The sequence below is a fragment of the Miscanthus floridulus genome, chromosome 8, assembly GCF_019320115.1.
Source record: "Miscanthus floridulus cultivar M001 chromosome 8, ASM1932011v1, whole genome shotgun sequence".
In the NCBI taxonomy this organism is placed as follows: Eukaryota; Viridiplantae; Streptophyta; class Magnoliopsida; order Poales; family Poaceae; genus Miscanthus; species Miscanthus floridulus.
This window is the reverse complement of record NC_089587.1, coordinates 150263553-150269146: the sequence shown is the minus strand read 5'-3', so window position 1 is coordinate 150269146 and position 5594 is coordinate 150263553. Positions and strand designations below refer to the sequence as shown.

General features: G+C 45.5%; 1 non-coding gene across 1 annotated transcript; it reads left to right on the top strand.

Annotated features, from left to right (window-relative positions):
* The first annotated feature begins 2890 nt into the window (after positions 1 to 2890).
* LOC136478729 (small nucleolar RNA R71) lies at positions 2891 to 2997 on the top strand. Its single transcript, XR_010764443.1, has one exon. It is a non-coding gene; the product is annotated as a small nucleolar RNA R71 (small nucleolar RNA).
* Positions 2998 to 5594: the final 2597 nt, after the last annotated feature.

Below are 5594 nucleotides of genomic sequence, written 5' to 3'. Positions count from 1 at the left end.
GGCACACGTGGACCATAGAGAGAGAGAAGAAGGGTAGACGCGGTTCACTGGAAGGAGAAGCAGTCCACCGTAGACCGGTGCATGCGTCCACCGTGGACCACAAGCCATAGACCACAGCCTAGTGGAGGCCCAAGGTTGTGACGTGGCTGCGTCATAGCATGCCACGTGTCCAAGTCAGCCTGGCCCAACCCGAGCCCACCAGAGCCCGTTTGAGACCCAGTCTGAGTTGACTGTTGACCGGTCAACATTGACCGCTGACCTGGCCCCACATGTCAGTGGCACAGAGACTTTGGACCCACATGTCAGATGATGACGTCATGCTGACGTCATGCGAGACCCACATGTCAGAAGCCAACACAGCCGGGGTGACGTCATGCTGACGTCACGATGACATCAGCTGCTGACGTCAGTAGCCCTGGCCCCACCCGTCAGTGACCCTGATCGTTGACCGTTGACTCGCCTGTTCACTAATGTTGACTTTGACTAGACCCACATGTCAGTGACCCAAGAGTCCCTGGACCCACCTGTCGGAACTGATGACGTTGCTGACGTCATGCTGACGTCAGCTGGACCCCACCTGGCAGCTCAGAACCGAGACGATGACATCATGCTGACGTCAGCATGCCACGTGGACCAGTCACAGCGTGACACGTGTCAACCTAGGATTAATTCAGCCTTTTCCATTTTCAGAAATGATTTAAACTTTAGAAATTCATAACTAATTTATACGACCTCGGAAAAATATGAAACTAGGACCAAAATTCATCTAAAATCGAGCTTTACGCAATGAACCCATGTTTGAGTGCATTTGGCTCTTTTGAATTTTCATTGCTTCTTTGTGCTATTCTATAGACGTCGCTAACGCGACTATAATACGATCGTTGCAGACTCGGAGGAGAACTAGACGGACGAGGATCGTGAGTACCATGAGGAGTATGGAGACGACTACACTAAAGGTGCCACATCCCACCCAATCTTGTAGCACCTATTACGCATGGCTAATATAGAACTGCTATTGCTTTACTTTACTGCTACAGTCATATTATGATAGGACTTGCATGGTAGTATGCTTACTTGAAGACCTTTACCTTGACGCAACCTTACCCCTGCATACCCTGCTATTAGACTAGACACACACTTACTGCTATATATTTCATTACTTATACTTCTACTATGCTTATACTACATGCGTGGTGGAAACTGGTGTTATCTGGACTATGGGGAGAGTGCTGTGTGTGTGACTTGGGTGTGTGGAGGGTGAGGGTTGAGTCGACCAAGTTGGAGTATACGACGAGCCTAGGGCAAGTCTTGCCATGGGGTGCTACCTGGGCACCCCTGGAATGGATACCTGTGGTGGGTGAAATGGTATATGAGGTGGCCCTGGGTGTGAACCTGTGATGGGAGGAGCCCGGGGTGGAGGTGCTTGTGGTGGCACGATGAATGGAAACCCTGATGAAGACATTCTAGCTTGGTCAACCCTAAGGACTTACTAGTACTTAGATTCACTGGGAAGCCTTATGTACCACTCGCCCTATATGGTGCGGGACGGCTAGACCACTTGGTAGGATATTGCCACTACTGCTAGGTTGATAGCGGACAGTGTAAGGAGGTACAGGGCGCAGAGGATTTCCCCTACACCCTTCCGAAACTTCATGGAGACCTTGTGGACCCGGCTCATGACTCACAGTTTCAGCCACCCTAGACTAGACTTGAGGTGTACTAGGGCTGAATGGTAGAGTGGAATTATCCTATGCTAGCAAGCGGCCGAAATCAGCCCAGTTGATGACGGTCAGCGAAGAAGGCAAATCTTGTGGTTATGTAAAACCTCTGCAGAGTGTATGGTTGATCGATCGATACATGTGCCGACTTGTCGGCTATGGACCTTTCATGGGTTTCGCTTAAACTAGATAATGAGATGAGTCCTTCTCTTTTTTCCTCGTGAGAGAGTGTCGGTCGTAGCCAGGGGCTACGGGCCTTGAGACAGTGCTGAGAGGGAGTTGTCCTATCGACTAAGCGATGGTATGGTGATGGTGTGGAGATGGTGGTGAATCGATCCTAGTATCGAAACCTGGCTCGGAAAAGGGAACAAGGTGGAATGTGTGTGGGAATGGTGTTAAAACTTGACTATACTATTATATACTTATGCTAAATACATAGGAAACCCCAGCCATATAGGTTTCTTTTGATTATATCCAACTTGCATCCAATTTCCACAAAGCAATGCTCATAGGGTGGGAGTGGCTAGTACAAATCGTACTGATAAATTTTGGTACATAGGTTCTGCTGAGGAGTATAGCTCCGAGGAGTTTGATGGTTGAGGGGTTCATGCCTACGCTCGAGTTTGGCAATCTTATCTTCAAGCTATTCTAGATGAATGCTACTTTTGATTCCACCAATGTGGCGATGTAATAATTTATGTAATTCCGCACTATTTGTACTCTGATTTTATCGTTGTATGGATGTGATATTCGACTGGAATTTGGGTAATATGATCTACAACGGTCTTATTACACCTCAACTCTATGGATTTCCCTTCACAGAAATCAGGTCGTTTCACCCAGTGTTGCCACACACTTTGCATGCCATGCGGGAATCATGAATGTGCATGACTTGTTGCTTCTCATTGGCTTGATCTTCAAGCTTCTTTATCAGCAGATCCATCTTGGTAGATAGAATGTCTACCTCCTTGAGTTGATGCATACCCCCACCTCTCTTGTGGGTCTGAAGACGTTCTTCATTCCAACCTTGGTTGGAGGCCATCTTCTCTACAAGAGTTGTTGTAGCTGGGATTGTGAGTGATAGGAAAGCACCTCTAGTAGCAGCATCCATAGTGTCACGGGTACTATTGGTCAACCCGTGGTAGAAAGTTTGCATGAGTAGCCAATTTTCGATCCCACAATGATGACACTCTACAATATAATCTTGAAAATGTTCCCATGCCTCAGGGATAGATTCATCATGTTGTTGCTGAAAACTTGAAATTCTCCCATGCAGGGCATTGGTCTTGCCCATGGGAAAGAACTTGGCTAGGAAGGCAGTGGATTAGTTATCTCATGCATTGTTTCTATCCTTGTTGGTGTAGAACCATTGCTTCAGCTTCCCTAGGAGTGAGAATGGGAAGAGACAAAGTAGTATGGCGTCTTGGATCACTCCTTTGATGGTGAAAGTGCTATAGATCTCTAGGAAGTGTTAGAGATGTGCACTGGCATCTTCATGTCCCTTCCCACAAAATTGGCTTGCTTGCACCATGTTCATGAGAGCTGGCTTGAGCTCGAATCTATTGTCTCCAACATTGACTATTGGTCTAGTATGGATGTTGGCTGTAGTTGGAGAAGAGAACTCATGGGGAGTATTGTTGGCCATGGCTTCAAATTCTGTTGTTAAGCTTTGCCTTGTCTGGTTGTCTTTCGATTCTAAAGTTGAGACCTTCTTGAGTTTGGCTCTAGTTCTCCTGATTAATGCTTCTAGATCTTCAATGTAGTTTGTCGGAAGATCAAAACTAGTCATACATTACCCTGCATAAGATACACAAGTAGACAAAACAAGGGTAATCCTATTTGAGTAGAGGTCAATGGTTATCTCGATCACATCAATAACTATAAATTTTTCAATACTTCCTTTGCCTAGCTACCTTCCCCGGCAATGGCGCCAGAAATGCTTGTTGACATTTCTTAACATCGCTAGTAAGAACAATGTTATGAATTTAATCCCTAGCAACGATGCCAGAAATGCTAGTTGTTAATTACTTATGACTTGAAAGAATAAATATATGAAAGAAAAGGATTTGCAAGTGCACAGATAATACACAATTGTAGCACTTCACCCAGGAGTATTCTAGGTATCACTATTTATATTTTTACCACAGGGAAGGTCTGGCATGGACATGTATTGATAACTTATACTATTGATGGAGAAGTAAACCATAACCAATTTCTACTCACAACAAGGGTAAGTCATAGGATAGAATATGTATATGACAAGTATTGATCAATAATAAATCACTTAGAGTACTCCTTTCTATGGCATTAGCATGGTTAAGAAGAATATTAGAGGAATAATTCCTAAGTTATTCTTAATTACAAGTCAAAGCATACAATGATTAGTGCAATTACACCTAATAATCATGGCTAAAATCAACTTCATATCTACACATAAGGGATATTACTAAGGAAGATTAAGAACAAAGCTTTTCTTCCTTCGTAACTGGACCCTACTTGCACCTATATTCAGGGATTAGACTACAAAGGACTCAACGGGAGTGTCACATCCACGATCTACCACATGACCCAGAATATAGGGTGTATCTACAGATAAACAATGTATAAGCACCACACTTACACAATGTCGACTACTCACCCCGTGTACTTAAGGGTCAACGCTATATGAACTTATGCATAAATATAATGATAATCTTGCTATACTAAGTATATAATCAAAGTAGACAATGAACATGATAGCTAAGAACATAAATGAGATGAACACTAATGTTGTCATAACAATTGTAGCAAACATGTAAAAGTAATGGAGATACAAAAGAGAGGGGGTACAAAGATTATACCAAACCACGCTCTTGACAAGATCGGGAATCCAAGCGACACCTGCTTGCCCCTATCTAGACCCAGCCTAACTAGCTATGCCCTAGAATATGGTGGAGCTCTGAGGATGATTAGGGTTTCTATCTTCTCAAATGACTTCTGCCTCTAGGGGGTGGCAGGGGTTGGTATATATAGGCCAGAGCATCCATCGTGAGCCCTTGGATCAAACCGACTTAAAGGATGGTGTAGATACAACCTAGGAGGCAATGGAGAACTAACATTGTGATAGAGACCGACATGTGGTCCCCAGGGGACTGGGCGGCCTACAGGTCAGCGTCTTCTATCGGCTTTAGTGTGGAGTCCTCTTGAGTCTTCTGGAACCTTCTAGTGTCCGTTTCACTGTGGATAAGAGCAATTAATTCCGGCATGTACATCCACCACGATGGTTTTTTGAATAAGCCCTACAGAAATTATTGATTCACCAAAACTCATGGAATTTGGTAGTTTAAACCCCTAGACGTTTGTTGGTGATCATATTTATACCCTTATGCATGTTATATTGACGGTTTATAATAGTTGTTAACTACCATCAACAGAGTTGTCGACTGTAGGCCTAGGGTCACCCTCCTTTCTAAACGAAGCCTGTAGTGGGCCGGGTGATCAAGAGTGCTGGGCTCTGGCTTGGGGCCATCTGATCAACCAGAGCTCCACACCCTTCTGAGGGCTACGATAATAGGTCCTGATCCTCTCAAGCTGGCCTTCTAGGGCCGACCCCTTGTAGCCCTAGATTGGGGAAGTGGGAGCATGCTAAGGCTCAGACGAAGGCCCTCGTTGGGCCCACTACTCAGCAGCTCCCAACCCAACTTTGGGGAGTTGGTTGGTTTTTGGGGGTGCGCCATCCAAGGGCCCATTGATCAGGGGGTCAGACTACTCCATCTAGGGAGTTGGTGTAGCCCCCGAGGCCATTGTGTGGCCTCCTTGCCAGTGAAGGGGGTGGCTTCTGGGCACGTCCCGTCTGCTGGCGCCTTGCGCAGACAGTTGATGGCATCTGGGCCGTCG